The 25248-nt window shown below is 44.4% G+C and overlaps 1 protein-coding gene across 1 annotated transcript in view; it reads right to left on the bottom strand.

The window, feature by feature from the left end:
- BRINP1 (BMP/retinoic acid inducible neural specific 1) overlaps nucleotides 1–21115 on the bottom strand; it is a 176461-nt gene extending 155346 nt beyond the window's left edge. Inside the window, exon 1 of the mRNA XM_057722973.1 lies at nucleotides 20802–21115. The gene's annotated coding sequence lies outside the window, so the exon portion shown is untranslated. The remainder of the gene's footprint in view (nucleotides 1–20801) is intronic.
- Nucleotides 21116–25248: the final 4133 nt, after the last annotated feature.

Genomic DNA, 25248 nt, shown 5'->3' with positions numbered 1-25248 from the left:
TGGCTACAGGCTGAAGATTCCAATGACCCCCCTCTCACTCGGGGTGTCAATCACAAGCCTAGGTTATTACCTACACTTCGGATTCACTGGCTGTAGATCAGAGATCCCCACCCCCTCCTGGGGTTTAATTTGCTAGGGCGGCTCACAGAACTCAGGAAAACCATTTACCTACTAGATCATCAATTTATTATAAGAAAATATAATTACAGGAAGGGCCAGATGGAAGAGAGGCGAAGGGCAAGGAAGGGGGAAGAGCACAGAGCTTCCACGCCCTCCTGCAGCATCACTTTCCCCAAATCTCCACGTGTTCTCCAACCCCAAGCTCACCAAACCCTCTTTTTGGGGGGTTTTATTACATAAGCGGGCATGATAAAATCATTGGCCATTGGTGACTGATGCAGCTTCGACCCCTTCTCTGCCTTCCCCAGAGGTTGGGGGAAGGGACTGAAAGTTCCAAACCTCTGATCACTTGGTTGACTCCACTGGCATTCAGCCCCCACCCTTAGGCGCTTTTCAAAAGGTACCTCATTAACATAACAAAGATATCTTTATGGCTCTCATCACTTAGGAAATTCCAAGGGTTTTCAGAGCTCTGTGCCAGGAAAAGGGATGAAAACCAAATTCATATTTCGTATTATAAATCACAATATCACATTGGGCTACTTCCTTGAATACATCTATCAATGGCTTCCTCCCACCTCTAGGTGTCAACTATCAGCTATTGTCGCTCTACCTCATTATTCCCCATATCTTTCTCTCCGTTGTCTCATCCCAGAATCTCTGCCTTTACTCTCTAGATACCCTGCAGATATTTTCAGCACATCCCAATCTGTTTTACCCCTCTGTTACTTTTTCCAAAGCCAATCCCTCTGCCAAGAATGCTCTCTTTACCCTATCCCCATACTAAACCTAATGTATCCCTTATTCTTTAATATTCAGTTCAAGGTCTTCCCCTCTTTGAAGAATCCCCTGACTCCCCAGGAAGAGGAAACCACAGCCTATTCATAACCGTGTGCCAACACGTATGTTGCCATACATGTGGGCTTTGGAGGGTGTGGCTTTTGCCTTATTCATGTCAGTATCCCCCTCACTGAAGCAGGACCTGGTGTACAGCATTCATGCAGCCAATGTCCCATAAAAAAAGTAAGTGAAAGAATGAACAGACAAAACAAGCTGACAAATTACTGGCCTGACTGGGTATGTGTAGCATGAGTGCAGCATTTCACAATTTGCAGAGCATTTGGGCTTTCATTAAACTATTTGATTTTTACAACATCCTGGGGCTTTCCCAGGAAATCCAGGCTCAGAAAGTTTGAGTGATTTGCTGGGGTAAAACGTGACAAAGTAAGGACTTGAACTCAATCGATCAACATGAGTCCAAAACCCCTTCTACACCGAGCATAGTCCTTATTATAAAGAACTAATGATAGTTTATTAGAAAAACCCCAATGTAGGATCTAGCTTGTAATAGGGGAAAGACAAAAATGAGAATAGAACTGATGGTTCCACTGTAAATGTGAGTGGAAAAACCTAACTGTGGGGTGCCCAGCCACCCCTCGATACACACAGGGGGACCTAACGGCACTGACTGCGCACATGGGAGAACCTGTAGTTGGGGAAATGATCATCCAAAAGACACTGGAAACAGATTTTGCCAATTTCCTGATTTCACCAATGGCCAACTTCATTTCCTGCACTGCATTCCTTGCTACAACTGAAGTTTCAGCCCTTGGAGAGAAGCCGAGAGATTTCTGCAAATGTTTTCTCTTCAACAGATGGAGCAGAAACCGAGAAGCATTACAAGGAAGATGGATCGGTGCGTCACATTTGCAACAATAAAAATACAGCAACGGTTAAAAGCAGTCGCAGTTAAATAGAACTGGGAACCCAGGGTTGGCCTAAATCTTTTTTTTAATTAAAAGTGAAGGAGAATTTCAAAGTTCTATTTCAGCCCCTCAGAGCATCAGTGCAGTGAATTTGGAATGTTTATGTGGCTTGGCGGGGTGTCAGACAGCTTGAGATTTATGTGGGTTGAGGTCTGGTCTGAGAAAAACCCCAGCACAGGAAACAGTGAAGGGAAATGCGGGGATGGGGGGAGGCAGCACATGGCAGGAAAACCTGAGTTCAAATCTCAGCTCAGTTCCTGTGTGACTTCAAAAAACTCGCTTAAGCCTGAACCTCAGTCACATTGTATGTAAAACAGAGAAAGAGGGCCTGCCTCATAGAGTTTCTGCAGGTTCTTTCTGAAATAACATTAGCGGAACACAGACAAAATACTCCCTGTGGGTTTTTACTTTTCCTGCACCTTCCAAAGTGACCACACAAGAGCATCCTGATACCTTTCTCAAGTTCCACAGTCCCTTCCTCCCAGTTCTTTATCTCTTTCCCCTCCTTCAGTTTCTATATCATGAATACCCTCTGATATTTGCTTCCTTTGGCTCACTCTTCTTCTATCTTTAAAGCCTACCTTAATATTTCACTAACTGTGGTATCAGGATCACCTGAAATGGACACACCTGATGCTTTTCAAAAGTATCTTGGGTCCAGAATACACAGACTTCTGAGTGAGGCTCCAGGGCTGTGGAGGCTGGGATCCTGCCGGTCAATCAACCTACCCAAAGATGGGGATACACACCAGCCTTTGGGTACCACTGTTGGATGAAGGCTGCCAGAGAGCAGAGGTTGTTAGTCAAGGATGCTCTTCAGGACTTTTTTAATACATTCAAATCAGGGTACCACTAAGGAAAATCTGATTCAGTGGGTCTGGTTTGGACCTGGGTATAGTTATTTTGAAAAAAAAAAAGATCTCAAGGGTTAATAACTTGTAGTGAAAAATCCCTGCAAAGCACATAGTCATAAATATATGCAGTTTATTGTACATTAACTGTATCTGAATAGAAGTTCTTTACAAAAAAAAAAAGCACAGTCATGGCAGCACTGTGGATGAATTTATACTAAGCTGTCCATCCTCTGCCTCTTCTATGTGTCTTCCCACACTCCTTTGACCCCCAAAACCAAAGACACAGATTTGTTCTGTTGGATGATTATGGTTTCAGCTGGTACATACATATTTACTACATATTCACATATATACATAGGTATCCACAGGTATTAAGAAATGCATGTTAAAAAAAAGAAATGTAAATGTACCTACATGTCCACAAATAAATGCGTGTGTGCGTGAGCGGACACACACACACACCTGCTCCTGTACTCACATACAAAGCACACTCAAACACAAAAACATATAAACAAAAGTCCTTCATATAGAGACTTCATTCTAAATACCAGCCCTGATCACTTCAATTCTAAAAGCCTTAGTTGACAGATCTTCAAAATAGAAACTGTAATACTTATTTCATAGCTGCAAATGCAATAGATTTGCATCTATGAAAGCGCTTCATTCTTTATCAGATGCACAGTAGATGCTCACCAAATAGACGTCAGAACCACATCATCATTTACACATCTCACTTATTCAGAAGTACATTCATTTCACACAGGTTTATCCACATAGGAATGCATGCAAGAATCAATGAGCACATTCACATACAATTGCGTACTCACATGAAAAGCACCCAAATTCACATTTTATGTGGAGGGGCACATGCCCACACATGTGCTTGTGCACCCTAGCATGTGCACACACACACACGGAAACTTTATACAGCTTCCATGGTATAAAGCAAAGAGCTCTACACATTCTATACATTTCCTTAAGCCAGGTTCTTTCTGTACCTGTGAGAGGATGTGGAGGAAACAGCTATCCCACAAAAAATGGACACCAGGTGTTTTGGTTTGGTTTGGTTTGGTTTGGTTTGGTTTGGTTTGGTTCGGTTCAGTCTGGTTTTGTTTTGTTTTTAAAAGAAAAGTCCTGGCCATACAAACCAGCACTTCGGAGGAAACGTAAGCAAGGACAGAGATCAGCAATAGTTGAGGGCTTCCCTGGTGGCGCAGTGGTTAAGAATCTGCCCGCCAATGCAGGGGACAAGGGTTCGATCCCTGCTCCAGGAAGATACCACATGCCGCAGAGCAACGAAGCCTGTGCACCACAACTACTGAGCCTGCACTCCAGAGCCCGCGAGCCACAACTATTGAGCCCATGTGCCACAACTACTGAAGCCCGTGCCTCTAGAGCCTGTGCTCCACAACAAGAGAAGCCACCACAATGAGAAGCCTGCACACAGCAACGAAGTGTAGCCCCTGCTCTCCGCAGCTTGAGAAAGCCCGCGCACAGCAACGAAGACCCAACACAGCCAACAAATAAATAAAATAAAATAAATTAATGTTTAAAAAAAAATAGTTGACCTTGTGTAAACAAGAGGAAGCTAAGGAAGGAAAAAGACAATAAGATGGGAGGCCTAAAAGGTCCAGCTATGCAAAATACTTTTATAGAAAGCTTGTTGAAGTTATATGGAACCATATATCACTCCTACCCTCCCAGAGCTTACAGTCCTCAGAAAGAAGACCAATATTTCGGGGACTATTTTCCAAAATGACAACATGAATAATTACAGCAGAGATGATCAGTGAGCAAAGTCACCGATTCTGATTGTGCTTCAAGCTTTCTATTACTTAAGCGTTTGTCTTGGGTATCAGTAAGGTCAGTAATTGCCTCCCTCCCCTCTGGCCACCAAGAACTTTAATGATGTTCAGAAACTCCACCTGTCTCCACCATCAGTGCCCCTTGGCTAATATATTATCATTAGTGTTATTAAACATTGTATTTCCTTCATGGCCACCTTTTACCTGCATAAAGATTCTCAAGAATGTTTGTAGTTTTAATGCTATATTAGTATTTTCCATGAACCAGGAGAGGGTGGACCAGATAACCATAAAACGCCATTCTCTTCCAAGAGACTCTAATTTCATAAGTCTATGATTTTTTTTAATAAATTTATTGATTTATTTTATTTATTTATTGGCTGTGTTGTGCCTTCATTGCTGCACACGGGCTTTCACTAGTTGCTGCAAGCGGGGGCTACTCGTCATTGCGGTGCACAGGCTCCTCATTGTAGTGGCTTCTCTTATTGTGGAGCACGGGCCCTAGGCACGTGAGCTTCAATAGTTGTGGCACATGGGCTCAGTACTTGTGGCTCATGGGCTCTAGGGCACAGGCTCAATAGTTGTGGCGCACGGGCTTAGTTGCTCCATAGCATGTGGAATCTTCCCAGGGCAGGGCTCGAACCCATGTCCCCTGCATTGGCAGGCGGATTCTTTACCACTGCACCACCAAGGAAGTCCAAGTCTATGATTTTTAAGATTTGGTGGTAATCAGAGTTGATTTTTATATTCCATAAATATTGCATTCTATGAGTCCATGAGAATCTGACTCTCAGTTTTTATCATCCTAAGATTCTACAACTATGTTCCTAAGACACCAATATCATAAGAATCAGACACTTAAAGCTTAACAATTCCAAGCCACCATCACCTTAGTGAAAGTGGGTGTCAGACTGTGTTTCCCATGAGACAAGTGGAACCTACGTCAGGGTCATAGCATCTGTACTTGATCGGGGAAGGCAGAGTGGTTGTGAAAAGAGAGAAGAATGTCCAATTGAGTTAAGGGATCCTAAAATATATCTTGAGGCTTTCGAAACACCCCCCTTCACCCAGTCTTCCTCCTTGACTCCATGCTATGGCCTAGAGGCTGAGAATACTGATTGCTAGAAGAGAGGTGCCACGGAGCTGTTTCAGCTGTTTCTTGCCATTGTAGCTCCGGCATCAGAACACATAAGGCTCTCAATAAATCCTGCGTGACTGAATGAGTCCACTGGACTCACTGCAGTATTCTTCCTCCTCCTTTCCCGTTGGCCTCCTTCTAACCTTCCTTCACCTTTTCCTTCTTCCCCCTTTCACCTTCCTCCTCCTTCTCCATCATCTCTTAATAGTATGTTAGAAATTCCATGTGTATTAATTATACAGTCCTCATAGGAACCCAATAATGTAGGGACTAGTATTCCCATTTTACAGGTGAGGAGCCTGAGGCTAAGAAATGAAGCGACTGACTTCACTATCAGCCCTCCTTCCTTTATTCCACAACTGCCTTATAAGGGTCTTTTTTTTTTTCAATTGAAGTATAGTTGATCTACAACATTGTGTTAGTTTCAGGTGTACGGCATAGTGATTCAATATTTTTGCAGGTCCTATTTCATTGTAGTGTTCTTCATAATAACAAAAAAATAACAACCTCATGAGAGATTAAGAAAACCAATGACTAGAGAGAAGGCCTACAAGTCTCATTCCTGAATTTAACCTCAAATTAATGTCCTCAACCAATACCAATTCTCATTTCAGAATTTCTAATAATTGAGGGGCTACCACACCCAACCATTCATTTTCTAGCTTTTCCTCCTCCTGCGGAGAGTACTGTACATGGCATGTGTTTATTTTTCAATTAAAGCAAATTAAACTTAATTTTGTTTTGAGAACTTTTTTCTTTTAGAATTTCACAGCCCACGGTGAGATAATTGAGACCCTGCTGTTTCTGGAAGCACTGTTTAGAGAGAGCAGGACTAGATCTGGCACAACCTTGGAGGAAGTCATCCTTAACCCCTCCCTCTCCTGTGTCCCACCATCACTGTTTCTCAAATCCATCCACTCCCCTGCCACTGCCCTAGCCTAGAAGGACATCTTCTATCGGTCATCTGAACAATTACAATAACCTACTACAGGGCCACCAGACTCTCCTCTATCCACACCAATCCCCTTCCTTCCTTTTCTCAATCACAGATCTGATCCAGTCCATCCTCTTCTTAAGAGTTACCAACAATGTTCTAAACACAGATTACGTAATAGGATTTTCAGGTTTTATATATTTCATCCTCAGATTGTATCTAACTTTGTCCCTGAGCGTGCTCTCCAGTCAGACTGAACTATTTCATCTCCCCCTCTCTCTGTTTGGAACGCCCTTCCCCCACCTATCCATCCTTCATGGTTCATGCAGACAGACCTCCTCTCTTCCTCCTAACATGCTGTGATGCTCCAATTTCAGCACCAGCTACTCTGTATGACCTCACCATGCACATCTGTCTCCTTATCAGACTAGCAGAGCTTCAGATCAAAAAAATGTCCTGTTCATTGGAGATCGTCCAAAATCTGGAACACAGTAACTCCTCAAAGAAATTTATAAAAGGAAGGGGGAAGCTGGAGTAAACTGAAAACCAGGTAGAGGAGGGGAATAAGGAGGGAGAGAAAAAGAGCAGGAAAGTAGGATGGTAAAGGCAGAAGGAAGGAAGGGAGGGAGGAAGGTGAAATACATTAAATTCGGGAAACTTCCCTTCTTACTCTTCTTTGATAATAATTCTTAATACGACCATCATCTCTGAAATAATATGGACCATCAGAATTGCTTATATAAAATTTTTCCATACTCATAATATTCTTATTTTTCTATGGAAGATAGATTTGTCCAGTGTAGAGTTCCCTTAAGTAAGCTACATAGAACATTATTATGAATTAAATGAGAAATACAGAAAGTTGAAACTATGTAGTCAAATTTTGAGAAAGCGTGAATTAGATTTTAAAATCTCTATGGCAAGACTTTGTCAGAGCCTCTGAATGTGCTTACACACAATTTGATTTCCAAGAAGAGGGTAAATCATTGAAGCAGCTCCCCCATGTATGTGACCACACAACACCGTTTTCTCAGAGTTTTAGAAGAACTCGTGCACCGTGGAAAATGACATAAAAATGTTCAGTCAAAAGAATAAGTGTTTTCTGGGAATCAGGAGTCGAAGGTTTTAGGTTTAACAACCTCACTAATAAAGATCGTGGCCTTTGCCGTGACATTCCCCCATCAGAGTCTTAATTTTTCATCTGAAAAAAAAGAGGGAGGGTTGGATATGATGGATCCTAAGGTCCCTCCGAGCTCAGTTCTGACAATCTATGCTTCTGTGATGAAAAACAGACACAAACTTGGGGTCGTGTCTTTGTGCCAACCATTTGCTCCACGTGGAATGCCCTCTTTCCACTTCCACGAGACAGATCCCTCCATCCAATGCCATCGTCTGTCCCAACCCTTTCCTGGGAGACTTGGATTAGCATGTTTTCACTCCCGAGGTTTCCAATGGAGAGATTTCATTTTCATAAGAAGCTGCCTTGAAGATAGCTCATACCTTCTTGAATTCATTTAATCTTTGAGGGTGATTATATGTCATGCACTGCGATTACAAAGGTGGCAAAGACAGGCTTACATATGCCTTCTCTTCCCACTCAGCCCTTAGGGATATGTCAGAGTCACACACAGCCTCCCAAAGAGCTCAAGACAAATACCTAATCTAGGACAAAATCTAGCACTTGTAAATCCTCTTTAGAGACCATTTAATGTTTAAACCAATGATTTCAAGTCATTTTTTAAAACCTTCGAACCCTTTACTCAATTGTCACACAAGAATAATAAAGCCAAGCAGACAAAGTAGACCTGCTCTAGGTGGACGGCAAGGTGAGGATGGGCTCAGCCACTCTCATCAGCACAACGCTGCTACTTCCCCGGGGTGCCTCCGAGGGCTTTTTAGAACCCCTACTGAATCTCAAGCACTCATTTTACAAGCGAGGAGCCTGAGGTCCAGCGAAGGAATGTGTTTTATCCAAAATTAAAAGGGGTTCTTCAGAGTCAAAGCTGATTCCCAGGTGGCAGCCACTAAATCTGTGTCTTCTAAATTGTGACACACAAAATCCTACCAGCATGTGAAATGATTCCAGATGATTCAAAGGTGGTACGGCTTGTCTTTTAAGGGTGTGACAGCTATTTTAGTGTATTCTGCAAAGTATAAATTACTTATCAAATGTTTGGTTTTTATGAGTATTACTGCTCAGGCCAAGGTCAAGTAAAAAAAGAAAAAAAAAAAAAGATGTGTCCATTTAAGTTTGATTTAGGACAAATGACTTGGAAATTTAGCAAACTCTGCATTAAAGCATGTGTCTCTGCTGCTTCAGGTCTTTTTTCTACCAAGAACTGTTCACTGGTCCACCACATCCTACTACTTAAGATGCTCATTGCCCAAGTAATGCACATTCATTAAAGAAATACTAAGCAATACAGGTAAGTATAAAGGAGACACTGAAATTCACTCATAGCCTATCACCCAAAGATAACCGCTCAAACATTAGGGTGCATCTTTTAAAATAGCATGCTATACACATTATTCTGTACCTCAGGTTTTTTTTTTTTTTAACTTAGTAGGTTACCAGAAAATATATCCATGTCGATAAATGTCATCATGTGTGCCACTGATTCAGCACCTGACTGTACACGAGGCATGCTGCTAAGTGCTTTACACACGTGATATTCACTCTCACAGCCCAACTATCAGGGAGGTACTGTTGTTAGCCCCGTTTTACACGCTCCCTATTTTTATCCCACCTTCTAACATGTAAATGTGCTTCTCCACTATCATTCTGAATGACTCTAGATATTCCACGATATGCTTTCTTTTGTTGTTTCTTTTTTTCCCCAAACGCTCCAAGTTCCTTCTTCCCACACGAGTAATTTACTTCTTGGAATGGGGAATTTCTTAAAATGGAAGGATTCGCATCTTCTTTTAAAAAATAGGGACAGAGACAACGATAGCGGTAGAGATGCAAAGAGATCTGATTCTGCGCTAAGGCTTCTCCTCTTCTCCCCCTCCTTCCTCTTGATCACCTCACTGCAGCCACACTGGTCTCCTCACTGTTCCTCCAACACACCAAGCACAGTCTGACCTCAGGGACTTTATTCTTGTTGGAATGCTCTTCCCTGGATGTCCACATGGCTCTCCCATGACTGCAGACAGACCTCTGCCCAATGTCAACATCTCACTGAGCATCTCCACTGCCCATCTATACAAAACAATCCACGCTCCCCACCAGGCTACCCCCCCACCTCTATGACACCCCTCGCCACCTGACACACTGTATGTTTGCTTGTTTATTTCTCTTCTCCCTCATGAGAATGTCAGCTCCAAGGAGGCAGGGGCTTAGTCAGTTTTGCTCACTGCTGCATTTACAGCTCCTAGAACAATGTCTTACATGGAACAAGTGCTCGATGAACAACGTCTGTTTGTTTCTTAAATGAAAGAATGAAAGTCGCATTGGTTGAATTCAATAAAGATTTCCGCCAATGCCCCAGGAGAGTGTCTTTTTCCCTTCATTCTTGCCAAGACTGGATGCTGGCATTAAAAAAAAAAACCCACATTTTGATGATGTTGTGTGGCATCACATTGGTATGTTTATTTATTTGATTACTAGGGAACCTGAATATTTTGATTTTTTTGTATAGGTTTATGGACTAAGTGTGTTCCTCATCCCATTTTTAGCTGGAAGTCCCATCCCAGATCACATTCTAGCAATAGGTGATCTTATGACCATACATGGGCTCATGTTCCATTAATGGAGAGAACTCTGCCTTGGACAATTCTCCCTATATCTACTGCTCTTCTCCTTCCAACCTATTCTCAACTACATTCAATATTCCTTTATATACCCGTGTGTGTGTGTGTGTGTGTGTATGTGTGTGTGTGTGTGTGTGTGTGTAAAGAGAGAGAGTATATATAGATATCTATTCTATCTATATATATAGAGAGAATATATATACACATGTATTCTATATATATTTTTTACATATACACATCTTTTCTCTTGCAACATCTGGCTGTCACACTTCATGCCACCTCCACCATGCTATTTCCTGAGCTACTTTTAAAAGTGCTACTGTTACCAGAAGTGGCTTTGGTGATTCTATTCCCTAGAAAAGTAAGATCTTGGCTCTTGGTGGGGGGCCCAGAGTTAGAAAGTAGCTTATTCTATGACCACTGATCCCTGTCTCGGCAACTTTGGAGCTTCCGCAACTTAAGGGTGCAAATAAACATGCTAAGCTAAGGTTTCCTGCTGAGGCATTGTGAAGTTAAATTACTATTTTAAGAGGCTATGAAGTTGGCAGCCAGAAAGCACTGGAAGAGTGGAAGATATTCATGATGCTGACAGATAAAGAAAGAGAGAAAGCAAAATGCAGGTTATTAAGAAGATTTAAGAAGCTTCCCTCCAGTGGCACCATTTATAACATCTCCTGGAGCACGTAAGATAGATGCCTTTCTCATTTAGGCATATACAAGACCAGGATTGAGGGCAGGGATGGCATGACAGAGGCTTGAAGATTTGCAACAATGTACCTAGCCTAAAACAATAGAGACCAAACAGCAAGAGCCCACCTGGATTAGGCGAAGCCACCAAGTTTCTAGGGGCTGGATCATGCCTTGGGGGGGGGCAGGGGTGGCGTGTGGAGGGAGGGCAGTTCAGTGGAAGGATGTTATGTTTACTGTCTGATGATATGGGTTTGAGACCTGATGCTATCAATCATTGTATATCTTGGGGCAAATCCTTTCACCTCTGAGCCACGAGGTCCTCATCTGAAAAATGGGGAGAATGATTCCAGCTTCAGAAAGTTACTGTGAAGGTTGAATAAGATAAAATGTTAAGATACACAAGCAGTTGGTAAGATATATGATGAAGACGAGGAACAGGGGAGTCACAAGGACGATGATAAACAGTTCACACGGGGGCATGCAGCCTGCTGTCAATCAGCTGCTCTCCCATAGGTACCTACTGAATACTCAGGTCTTATAGATTCGAACACCAGATCAAGAGGTGCAATGACATGGGCTGCAGGGGACTAGGGTACCACAACCAACGCAGGTACCGTTTGATCCTAAACAGGAAAAAGTGTGTACGTAAAAAAGTGAGAAAGTTGACCTGGACCATATTGAAGATGACTTTTCAGCCTGATGGTCGATGATCATATATATGGCTGTATCTGGTTTCTGACACTTAGTAATAGAAAGAATTAAAGAGATCTGCTTCAATCATTTTGAATCTTTCAAGGCCTTTTCCTGCTCTCTTAACCTCTCCCCTAACTGCTGGTATCACATTGTCACATGAGGGGACAGGATTGGTAAAAAAAGACTGAGAGGGGCTTCCTTGGGGGTCCAGTGGTTGGGGTTCCATGCTTCCACTGCAGGGGGTGCAGTTTCGATCCCTGGTCAGGCAAGCTCTGCATGCCATGAGATGCAGCCAAAAGACAAACAGACAAAGAAAAAAAAGATTGAGAAAGCTCATTTGTGAGGCAGTGCCTCGAACCTGATAATAACCTATTTTCTAAAGGACATTTCCAGTTGGGAACATACCTGGGGCCTGGGCAACATTTCATCTAATGCAACAGGGCGTAGTAATAATAAAGAAAAGTCATAATAGTTAACGTTTATATAATGGTGATGGTCTGCCAGGCATTCTTCAAAGCACCTATCATACAAACTCGTTAAAACCCCACAATATCTCTATGAGGAATGACTATCGTTATCCTCATTTTACAGGTGAGGAAACTGGCAGAGAAACATTAGGTAATCTGGCCAAGGTCATAGGGATAGCCAGTGCCACAGCTGGCATGCAAACTCTGGCATCCAAGCTTTCAACCTCTACACTTTCGAATGAGACAGAAATAGTACAAATCCTCAACACATGATTGACTAGGAGCATGGCCTTGACGGAGGGGCATCACTGCACTGAACCCTAGTTTCCTCATCTCTAGAATGGGGGAGGTTACTGCTTCTGCACGTGCCTGTTGAGAACAGTCAACAAGATATCTACATCAAGTACCCATTACAGCACAAAGAATTGGTGACACGCTTGGCACACACACTGTTCCACTTCAAGAATGGTTTTCTAATTGTAATATTTCAGGCATCTCTAAATATTGGGGGTCAAGACCAATCCAGAACCCCTCAAGTTCTATCCTGTGCTCTGCCTAAATGTATAATTCCCACTGTCAGGAATGAGAGCAGAGGGCAGGTAAAACTGCGGCTGGTCTAGTAATATTTTCAGGAATCATTTGCAAGCCTTCACTGGACTTTGAATGATGCTGTCCTGTTGATACGCATTCAGAATAAAATTCTTTATGACCCTTCTCGGCCCTCCCTTGCCTTGACCATCTCTGGCAATGGCATTTGACGAGGACCACATCATCTCAGAGAGCCATGCCTCCAAAATTTGTCACACCAGAAAAACCATGTTACCGCCCCTTGTGGGTAATCTACTTTACAATCCTTCCCTACATTCCCAAACAAACCAAAGTGCTGATTTTCTTTTTTTAATGGCTCCTGTGCTTTGTGCAGATGTTTTTACAGTGCCAGGTAAGGCTTCTTGTGGGTCCTTACCCTATGAAGGGCCTGTAAACTCAGAGCCCATCAAATTCCATGAGAAATTTAGCTTATCTACTACCATGTAAACCAAAACATACTTACTTAAGGTAGATGTCTCTGTCACAGTTCTCAGGATGTTCTTACAGATTGATCTTGGGGGTTTCTGGAGTCTCTAGGGATTCCACAGCCCACCGGAAATTCACCTACATAAAAACTGACCACTTGGAAGCGTGGGTCCTCTAAAAAGCAACCCTATCCTAGATGTCTGCCCTTCCTCCACCTGAACCAGCTTGTAATCTGTAACTCAGCTGCTCCACAATACCCCCAGGATCCATTATTTCTCAGAGAGGTTCCCACTGGTTCATTTGCAGGACCTCTGACAGGCTAGATAAATTATGTCTCAGAAACCCCTCCGGGCCAGTATTGGGTTAACCCTTACAAAGGGTTCTAGCTGTTCAGATGGGCCATTTACTCAGAGCCCCCGCTGCTCCGACCTTTGCAATTTACACAAAAACCATTGCATCTTGCTTTTGTTAATTGCCTTATGCATCTACCTCCTCACCCTTGGGGGGAATGCAGTATCTTAGCTGTTCCCAAGATGGCCCTGACATTGTTGTATGCAGCTCTGCACCCTGTGAGAAAATCTCCGCAAACTGAGAACAAGATTTGTTCAGAATGATATATTTTGTGTCCACCCCAGGCTTTCTTTCCTATGTGTGTCTGCCAACGGATAGCGGACAGGCCTGGTGATTTGCCACTCTTAACTTTCTCACACCCTGTCTCTATCAGTCTATTTTCCTTAAGGCCACCTACAATCTCCAAAACATAGTTCCTTTGAGAGATAAAGAACCCCCTCACTCTCATATGCAAGAAAGAAATTAATTTCACATTTCCTCAGCCTCATTATCTTCTTAATTGTCTTCTCTGGCCCCTCAGTCGCAAGGACTGTCTATGGATTTCTAGGCAGCCTTTCTAGGCTACTATGTTCCGGGAGGACAGTGGGTTTCATGCTAGCACTTTATCACTTTGATATGAAGAGTTACAAGAAAGGCACATCTATCCCACTCAGCAACCCTGTGTTGAGTCACAATCTGTGCCTTGAGGTCTGACTTCTTTTTGATTTGCTTTTTTGAGAAGACATCTAAACCTTATGATGAAGCGTGGCTATCATGTGTGGGTCTCTCTCTGTTTTTACGAGAATTTCGTCATGCACCATCTCCACAGAGCTGAGCAAGTCCCTTTGGTAAAGGCAGGCCACTGTGTGGTCTTTCAGTTTGCAGAAGGCAAGCCCAGAGAGGGTCAGATATGTTCTTAAGGTGGTCCAGATACACTGTGGTAGGAGCCAGGACTAGAATCAGGTGCCCTGAGTCCCTGTGCTCTTAGCACATGACACTTGGAATTAATGAAGATATAAAATGAAAAGATACTGTCTCTGATCTCTGACACCTTATAGCCACAGCCATCAGCCTCCTTCCTCTCACCATCACCACCTCTGAGTCTTCCTTTCATCTTCCCCTTCCCCAAACTCTTATAGAACTTCTGAAATGACAAAGATCAGTCTCCCATGAATGATAATTATTCATGGGTCTGCAGATCTCCACTAATCCCGGCAGGACTCATCACCATACCCCCTAAGCCATTTTGTTTAAGGCCTTTCCCAGACAAGAGACGCAATAAATATTTGCTGATCCAAACCGATGCCAGCTTTCAATCTTTTTCATCAGACTTCATTTCAATTACCTTCTCCCCAGGTGTTCATTCCCCTCCTCCTTTTCTAGCGCCCCTCTCCAGGTCCTCCCCCTCCCTTTAGACTTGGATATTTCCAGAGGGTGTAGCACTCGGAGCAGGATGAGAAATTAAGATTAGAAGAACTCATTGAAATGACTGATTAAAAATGGACATGATGAAAACCCATAGAGAATAAGTAATGATGAGCTTCTGTCAATCTCCAAACTCTCCTCAGCCCAGTCCTCAGACTACTTTTTCCTAGGCAGGGAGATTTAAAAGGGGAGATGACTAGACTTCTCATCCCTCACCTTGTACAAGACCTTTGTGATCTGGCCTCTGCCTACCTTATTTTCATCTTAGGACATACTCTTTCTCATGCAAACGCTTTAGTCACACTATCCCTTGGATTTCCTAAGCTTGACCCTGCCTAGTGATGTCATCACTGTTCTCCTCTCTGCCTCTGATATTCCTTCCCCACATAACCACATGGTTGGTTCCTTTTCATTTAAATCTCAGTTCTAATATCACTCTCTCCGAGAAAGCTTTTCCTGATGACCCTATCTAAAGTTCTGTGACCCACATTCCTTTCTAGCCTATTACCCCCAATTTTTATTTGCATGGCATTTACTATTACATGAAATTGTTTTGCTTGTCTATGTGTTTACTCATGTATTAGCAATCTCCCCCACTAGATTATCAGCTCCATGAGAACAGGACCATGTCCATGTTATAATTCTAATGTCTAGATGTGTGCTGTACAATAAGTAGCCACTATCCACATACAGATATTTAAATTAAAATAAAAATGAAAACAAATTAAGTAAGATAAAAAACCCAAAGTAACACTGGCCATGTTTCGAGTGCTCAGCAGTCACATGTGCTTAGTGGCTACCATACTGGACAGCACGGAGAGCCTATCCAGGATCACAGAAAGTTCCATTTGACAGCACTGGTCTATAGCAATGCTTGAAAAATAGTAGGCAGCCAATAAATATTTGCTGAATCAATAAATGAATGAACACCCCTTTTAATCCTCACTCAATTTCACCTCTCCCTTTGTGGCTTCCCCCACAAGTAAGAGAAACTAGACAATGCCCATAGCACAACATCCAGCTTGGTGAGGGGCTGAATGGATGTTACAGGAGACAGGGCTGTGCAAAAAGGCCCATCTAGTCTGAAAGAGAGTATCTGTGGTTATAAGACTGGAAGGGAATTATACTTGTGTTGTATGATTTTGGAGACTTATGGATAGAAGGCAGATTTAGCGTCAAGGTGAGAAAACATTCCAACAAAGTTCTCCCTAGCGACATAGGCTGGTTTGTGTGTCAAAGAGTTCACTGTTGCCAAAAGTACTAAAAATGAGACTGAGTGGCCATGTATTACCATTATTACAAAAAGGATTCTTGATTCTTGAATAAGGAGAAAGTTTTGGTCATAGTGAAACCTTAAAACACTGAGATTCTTTGATGAATGTCACGAAACATCAGTTTGAAAGAGTTAATAATAAGTCCCCAATTGTTCCCAGAATATACTGAATAATCCAATACTGTTGGCCATCCACAATGGTTACCATGAACTCCGTGGTCCACTGGAAAAGACAGAGATGCAGAAGCAAGGAGGACTTAGGCTCAAATTCTAGCTCTGATGGTTATGTGAAGCAACCTAGCCATCCTGAGTTTCACTCTCCTCTTCTGTAAAAGGGGCTGGATCTACCTCACTGAGTGAGAAGGAAGACTAAATGAGAACAAAGCTAAAGACCTTGGAACACAGCAGGGAAATTTTCACTTCCAAGTAGGACAGAAGTTTGCCTGTCTGTATCATCATCGGTATCCCTACATTGTTGGTATAGGTGGTGTAATTCTGAAGCTATGATTGCATTGCTTTGAATGAATATGAAACAATTATCAGAAAGAGAAAGAGGGAAAGAGAGAGAAGTTACAGCTGCTGATGCGACTGGGCTTCAAACATAACAGGAAACATTTCTAGAGCAGCTACCCTGTGTCAGTCCCGGGGGATAAAAAGATGCTCCTAAGATCTTAGACCATGTTGAAGAGGGCAAGTGAGACACAGGCCCACAGAGGTATGAAACAGGGCACAGAGAGACACAAGCTAAAACAGAGTTTCAGACAAAATTATGTTCAAGAACAGGGTAGAAAGAGATTAATTACAGAATAAGATTTGGGGAAGACTTCTTGGAAGGGTCATTTAAGCTGGATGCTGAAATATAAGTAGGATTTTAATGTGAGGCTGATGTTGTGAGATGGAGAAGAGAAAGAGAGATGTATTCCTTGCAGAAGGGGTTAGAATGGAAAACAATGAGGGGAATTATTTGGAGAATGACGTTTGAAGACTTGTCCTCGTCACATGACCCCCGTCTTGTTTTTAATATGATTACCGGGAGTTCAGTGGCCAACTTGTTAATCTCTAGATTTTAGCAAGGGAGGAAGCAGGCAGAGAACAGTAGGATGTGTCTAACCCTAGTGGCCTGTTCAGGTGACGGGTACTGGTGATACCATCTAAGGAAATGGGAGGAGATAAGCTAGAGGATGCACATCAGAAACCTTCTCTTCCCACAACTGAAGGCCCCTTCTGTAAAAACCTTTCCAGAGAAATAGAGGACTTTTTGGTCAAAAGCATACACTCTTATACGCACACAGAAAGAGATGTTTTATTTGGACTGACCAGGGGAGAGTGTTTTTTAATGTCCCCGCCTGTACAATTTCAAATATATTCATTGCAGCCTGAGCTGGGCTGTCTAAACTCAACAGGGGCCCAACAGCTGATTTGGAATCTCTGAGCTGTTTCTTCTTGGTTGAAATGGAGTCACAGCTCCCCCTTCTGGGAGCTAAAGTGCCATCCAGCTCCAGAAAAGCTTGCGTAGAAAGGCTCTATTGCAGATGGGCCTGAAACCCCCATGTTTTTTTGTCCATGCTCACCTGCACCCCAAAATGAGCATCTACGAGTCTGGGAGCACACTTTTGCATGGTCATGATTCTAAACTTCTTAAGAGCCCATCTTTCACAGGGCTTGACACTTCCCGTTCCCTGGGACTATGAGTCCCAGTCTTCGTGTAGGTGATGCTTTTATATAGGGGAACACAATTTGGTGAGGAGGTTGCAATTCCTTTCTGGGAAATGTAGCAAGTAGAAAAGATTTCTAAATCTGCATGTGTCCATGTGAGTGCATGTATGCGTGTATGCTTGTGCGTGCTCCTGTGACAGCAATGCGTATAACTGTATAGGGGTAAGAGACATTAATGTAAAGAAATGAATTCGCCTCAAGTATTTGCCTCGCTACATGAGTGGACACTTGGCTCTCTGGAAAGCAAAGCATTTCTTAATAAAGAGCTCAGGTATAGTCCGGATTCTCTGCTGGCTTCTGTCTACTAGGCATGGGCAGTATTAGGGTCCCTGGCTTGTGTAATTCTCTGAAGGCATTGGGGAAAGAATGTATGTTCTGTGCATGTGTGTGTCTATCTGTCTCTGTCTGTCCAACGGGGAGTGTGATTAAGGCACTGGACCCTTTCTCTACAGGTCATGTTTCCAGATGGAGCAGCTTTGAGATGCATCTCCGAAACGAGAAGTTTGATGAGGGAAGACAAGCGATTATCTTGGATGGGAGCATCTTGGCGGCAGGGTAGGGCTGGAGAGCGATATGTAGTCCCTGGGCAGTGTGGCCAAGTGGAAAGGACATTGACCTGGGTGTCAGGCATCACAGGTTCTAGCCCTGGGCATCCCACCAACTCACTAGAGAATGGTGGGGAGTTAGCATGTCCTCTCTGGCTACAGACTCCTGCCTGTCTGCTCTTTAATATTCCTTCCCGCTTCCACTGTCTATGTATTAGAAAAGAGAGAAAATGAGAGCAGTTCCTAACACAGGGCTTCCTCCTTTGCCTTCACACACCCCACCCAAAGTGATATGGGGACTTCTGCTCTGACATGAGTTTCCTGAAGCAGATTCCTTGTGGCCCTGTGAAGACTTCAGCCTGAGGTGTCAGCCTCTGGCCAGCGAACAGTGTGTGTGCAAGTGCCTGCAGGTAGCACCGTCACCCACCTGCCAGGGCAGGTTCCTACAAACACATGTTTGCTTTTACCTCTCCCTAGAAGATAAATATATACATATATGCATTAAGACAAATACATTTCTACTTTTTTCCCCTAGAAGGCCTTTTCACTGGCTCCTTCCTGCCAAGGTAGACAAGAGGCTGTGTCCCAGCATCTCAGCCCTTGTCCTCCGGATCCTCATTGCCTAAGAGCAGGACGACGGCCTCTTACCTTGGGAAAGTAACAGCTGCCGAGTCTGGAAGCCATGCTAACAGCAGTAAAACTCAGCATTTTTGCTGAGTAGGGCAAGCCTTTAAGAGGCATCCGGGAATCAAATCAATGGCTGGCCCCAGAGTCCAAGCCTAGCAGGACCTAGCCAGGGAGGCCAAGGGACTTACCTAGACAGCCTCCTCAGAGGTGGAGGAAAGAGGAAAGAGGCACTTGACCCGAACTGTCTTCCTTACTGAGATTCTTCCCACCGCCCCCATGTGCCCTTGGCAGTTTGTTGGAGCCAAGCAAGAGATGTGAGGTGCAAATCAACAGCAGTGTAATTACCGCCACATTCCACCACGAGCACCCCACCCACAACCAGTCCCCAAGTTGTAGGTCTCCCTCAGTACTGAAACACACACACACACACACACACACACTGCCTCTCTGCCTTCTCCCAGTATCCTCCTAAGCCCAGCGGAGCCATGGGGAGGCACAGTATAGGAAAGGATTCTCTTGGGGCTCCCCAAGCCTTAGATGGGGAAGGGAAAGAGGGATCTGTCTTAGGGAAGTGCCCCATCCATCTCCTGCCTTATTTCCCAGAGCTGCCCCCAAATAAAAATTCCTGTGCGAGTCTGTGTAGCTATGATGGATGAGCAAGTCCCTGAGGACCCTTTCTCCTTTCCCTTGAGAGGGATCCATGCAAACTTGCCCAGACCCTCCCCTAGAGCACCAGAGGCAGGAGGGGCTGTAATGCTGTTGTGATTACAAACAGAGAAGCAGGGGAGACTCTATCCCGGATGTGCCAAGCCCCAGATGAGTCCACCAGCGACTTCTCTCTTTTCCTCACCCACTACCCAGTGACTCCGAATTCCCATCAGAATCCTGGAATCTGCCCAGTGTGGAATTTAAAGTGACAGTGTCTCATTGCCTCAGGGTTTGGCCATTTCTCTTTCATATTAAATGGTGAGTCCAAGTGTAGCAGATCTCCATCCTTTGGAGAAATCTTCCTTCAAGGGTACCAATATTGGGCTAAATAAGGTACCATCCGGATCCTCAGAATCCTCCCCAAATCCCAAGCCCAGAGCCCCAAGGGGAGTCCACAGCGGGTTTCCCGATGGCTACGTGATCTTATAATGCTGGAGAGACCTAATTTAAAAAGATACACACACACACACACACACACAACGTCGTGCCTTAAGTAGGTTATAGGACCTCTCTTCACCCCCTCCCCTACACACACACACACACACACACACACACACACACACACACACATACACATATACACACATCACAAACACACGCATGGAACGCAAACGACGCCTCACACGCAAACACACACTAGCACCATATCAAGTTCTCACCATGGTACACACGTCGGGAGCGCGCGGGGAGCACACACACCACTTACTAAGACCCGCGTTTAACCCTCTGCGCCCCGGAATACAGAGCCCCCCCCCCCCCCCCCCCCCCCGCCCTCCGCCTTCCCGGGAACCTGAGAGGACTTGCAGGCGGCGGGGCGGCGGAGGGAAGCGCGGAAGGGTGCCGGGAGGGGGAGGGGCCGGGCGGGCGGGGGCGCCCCGAATGCGGTCCCGGGCGGTCTCCAAGGGCAGCGGGGCTGCCGGCGCGGCGCCCGGCGCCGCCTTACCTGGAGTCAATGTCCGTCTTTGGCGGAGAGCTGCGGGCGGACGCTTTTTATTCGGCTCGGAGGGAACTTGGGAGAGCCCTGCGTCCAGCTCGCATACCGGGAACGGCGCGGGGACTGCAGGCGTAGGGGTACCTGGCTCCTAGCAGCCTGGCTCATACTCAGCCGTAAAGTCCCCTTCGCTGGTCCCGAGGACAGGCATGAATGCCGGCTCCGCAAGGCGGTCACTACTGCCTCTGCCCCCCGGCTCTCTGGCTCCGGCTCGCTCGCTCTCTCGCTCGTTCGCTCGCCTGCGCTGTCCTCCTCCCCCCCCGCGCCTGATCAGTTCGCAGCCGTGGGGCCCGGGAGCGAGGCGGCTAGCGAATGGAGAGGGAAGTCCAAGTGCGCCGCGGTCTCCGGGCGGGGAGCAGCGGAGGCCTGGCTACGCAGGGGGAGGGACTTACCCGGCGACGGGCGAAAATGAATGGGGGAGCGGCTGCCGGGGGGCGGGCAGGGAGGAGCCAGGAGTCGGGGTTTATTCTGAGAAGTGTTTTGTACATCTTTAGGCGGAGGAGGAGGAGGAGGAGAAGAGAGAGGACGAGAGAAGGGAGGCCTCCTCGGAGGGAGGGGCGGCCTGGGTGGGCCGAGCCCGAGCCACTGGGGAGTCTCGTGGGTCTGGGGATAGGGTGGCGTGTCTCCGAGTCTGAGCACCCAGAGGGACTGTGTGTGGTGTGTATGCGCAGACCCCCGCCTCGTGATGCTCTTAAGCGTGTCTGTAGCGGTGTGCGTCGCGAGTATCCGAGTGTTTCTGGGTATGCGGGTGCTTTTGTGTCTGTGCGTATCTACCCGAGTTTGCTTTTGTCTGGCGAGGTGCCCGTGTGGGTCTGTTCGTATCTGCATGCCTCTCTGTGAGTACTTAGGACTGTTTGTTTCTCTGTATGTGTAGGCATGAGCCCATGTAACCTCCCAGAATTAAGCAAGTGCTTCTCTACGTGGGCAGGATGTAGGAGTGAGACGCTGAGAGGACGCAAAGTTCTCCCGATATCACCAAAGGCAGGAAAGGGGCGAGGGCGCGGGGGCTAAGGCGTTAATATAGAGAACTAAAGACTCCCAATTTAGCCTGGGATGCAGGCTGGGGTTGCTGACACGGGAACTCTTCCTAAAGCAGAAAAGAAGGCCAGAGCACAATCTGAATTCTCACACAGTGCATATTCTGTATGTTTGCTTACTTTGCTTTCTTTTTTAAAATTTAAACCAAATCAGCAATGAGGGTTCCTAGTCTCTGGGAGCTTAGGCAAGGGTAGGCATCAGTGAAGGTACCAGATGAAGGGGCAGGGAGCAATAAGGGAAAAAATGATGAGAATTATAAACGAACCCAGATTCAGTAAAAGTGCAGGCTCTCAACGAATTAGAATCCTGTGGCTATGTGATCTTGGCCAAATCACTTAACCTCTTAGGCCTTAATTCCTCACCTGTATAATAGGATAGTATAACTACCTATCTAATATGGTTGATGTAATATTTAAATGAGTTACTGTATGTAAGGTCATTTGGAATACTCCCCGGCACCTACTGAGTGCTCAAAGCATGTTATCTTTAATTGCAGTTGCTATTGTTACTAATGTTATTATTATCCAAAGGGTGATAGGAGAGAGATGTGATAATTAGACCTAAAAGGATCGAGGGGCTAGAGAATTAATTACAGGAGGAGGTGCCTTGAAACAAAATAGAAAAGAAATTCTTGAGTGAGGAATTGAGAACTTGAGAAAAAAATATTTAATTGGCAAGAAGGAAAGGGAAAGAGAGGAAAAGAGAACAAGCCTGGGTCTAAGAAGTACAGGACGGAGGAGAGGAGGGGAAGAAGAGGGGAGCAGTAGCCAGTTCAAAGTTCCTCTCTCCACCTCCTCTCTGCTCGGAATGACGGGCAGTCAGCACCACGGACAGCTCTCCAGCCACTGACCAAGGGAGGGATTTTCCTCCTCTACCAGGTAGAAACGTCTCTCTTTGTGCTTTGATGATTTTCTCCTTCCCTTGGCTTCTGGCTCAGGTTCAGATCCTGGACCATGATTCCTGAGACAGTTCTACCTTTGATTCCAACCACAGAGAACTGCATTCACCACACACACTGCTTCTCCCATGCACCTCAGTATGCAGCCCCAGGTTGCTATCTCCTATTGCTTCCTTCCTCCTTTCTTCTCTTCTGCTTTTTTTCCTCTGTCTCTTTCTACTGCATCTCTTCCTTTATTTTCTTCCTCTCTTTCTTTCTGCTTCTCCATCATCCCCCAGCTCAAATATCCCTCCTTGATATTAGGCTACTGCAGCCCTGCTGGGAATGCAGTTCTGAAATCAGTCTGAAACATCTAGTTAAGCAGCTTCAGAGGAGGACCAAGGTACAGACTGATTCCTTTTAGCTTTTCTCTCTTAATCTCCCAAGATGGCTGTGGTCCAGATGACTTAGAAAGAGGGGACTTAGCACTACGGAACATTTTCCTATCTTCCTCTCCTACACCTCACACAGTCAATATTTCCCTCCGGAAGCATAGAACCCTTCCAAGTTCCGACTGCTGTTAGAGAGAAACAGAAAAAGGAGAGAGAGAATGTTTGAACTTTCACTATGCATCAAGCATTTCATTTGGGGCTTCCCTATACTATCTCTTATAATTTTAAAAATGTTATCAGGTATGAGATAGGTAATAACATGCCAAGGTACAGCCAGTAGGTGAAGGAGTCAAGAGTTCCACACCCAAATCTAACTGTAAAATCTTTATTGTGTCCTCTGGGAATAACAAGAAAGCTTTGGGGTGATTGAAAGAGCTTAGAATTTAATGGGGTCACCGCATCCAACCCTAAATATCAACTTAAATGGCTGAGACCATGGCATCCTCTGTGCCAATGGAGTATTTATCAGCTCTTGTCCCTGGAGAAAGAGGTGAAGGCTTTGCATGGACATATTTAAGGCTCACCCAAGTGTCATGGTTTCTGAGTTTTGAATAAAATCTCAACCTTTCCAGGTCTTAGTTCATTTGCACTTGGTTCTGTTTCGCTTCCTTGTTTCTATGAAGAAAGGCTAAAAGGGCCATTTTAAAAAGTCTCCAAAGACTCTTTGGTCATCAGAAAAGTTCTCAGTGCAAAAGCATTCCTAATGACTTATGGAGGAAGCAATCGGAACCATATGGATAACATTTCTGCAGAAATGCACACGGGTGGGAAAAGGTTTAGAGGCCAAAAATATATTTCTTTTTTTTCTCCTTTGCCAAAGAAAGAACATTTAAGGCAGCTTGAGATATGTGAGAAATGTCTTGTTCTTTCTTTGGGGTGGGTGTTGGTGAGCAGCTGTTTGCTATTTCCACTGAATTTACCAAGGAAGGGCTTGCATGGGGAGGGAGGCACCAAAGGATTCAGATAGACTTAAGAAAGAACTTCCTGTCTGTAGTTCTTGGGTGATACTATAATGAGACCTTTTCCCAAGGACGTTCAGTGAAACAAGAGGATGGTTCCTTTTTAGTCTTCAAAACATGATGGTTTGATACACACTGGATCATGTTTTTAAAGTCATGGACCCCTTTGAGAACCTCACAATTTCTATGGACTCTCTCTTGTGAAAAATATATTTTTAAAAATTGCCCACAAAATTTTGCATGGAATTTCATTGAATCCCTCTTTGCCAGTCTCATTCATGGAGGTCTATACGTGGACCCACCACAGTTTCAGGACATATAGAGTAATGAGTTTTACAGTCTCCAGCCTGATCTTAGATTTTATAGATTTCTTCATTTAGATTTGAGCTTAAAAAATTGGAGGAGGAAGGACAACAGGGAAAACAAAAAATAGGTAAACAGCTTTTTTTTTTCTAGAAATAAAAAAATAATATAGATAAATGTTTAGGGTTGAACTGGAAGTTTTACTTTCCCCTCCTTAAATATAGATAAGATTTGGCCCTATTTGTGCAGGACTCTGAGCCACCTGCTGCTGCGTCAGAAGCTTAAGTTTACTACTCCTGTCAAATCTCAAAGGAGTTAAAATCTCTTAATCTTGGATGCTTTGGGTTCAGAATAGACTGAACAAAGGCAAAAAAAGGCCACATTTGTTAAGTGCCTACTGAAGGTGAGGTGATGTGAAAGATTCAGGAAAAATATCTTCCCTGATCTCTGTCTTCCAGGAATCTGCAGTCCATTGCCAAGCCAAACGTATTCCTAAACAATCACAATGCACCACAGAATGTAGTCAGCATGTGCAAGTTCTACAGGAGATACAAGAGATAAGAGGAGGAAAAATTTTGCCTCTATATGAGGTATAACATTTGGCACCTACTGAGTTATTTTTATTTTGTTTTAAAAACAGTTGAATTAATAAGAACTAATATTTACTGAGTGATTACTGTGTATGAGCAACGTTCAAGCCTTCCATGTCTTTTATCTAGGTTTTTATGAGCATCTCCTAATTGAATAAAATTAAAATTCATTCTCTCCTT

This window comes from Hippopotamus amphibius, chromosome 2, assembly GCF_030028045.1.
Source record: "Hippopotamus amphibius kiboko isolate mHipAmp2 chromosome 2, mHipAmp2.hap2, whole genome shotgun sequence".
NCBI lineage: Eukaryota > Metazoa > Chordata > Mammalia > Artiodactyla > Hippopotamidae > Hippopotamus > Hippopotamus amphibius.
Note: the sequence above shows the minus strand (reverse complement) of the source record. Positions and strands in the feature narration are given on the sequence as shown.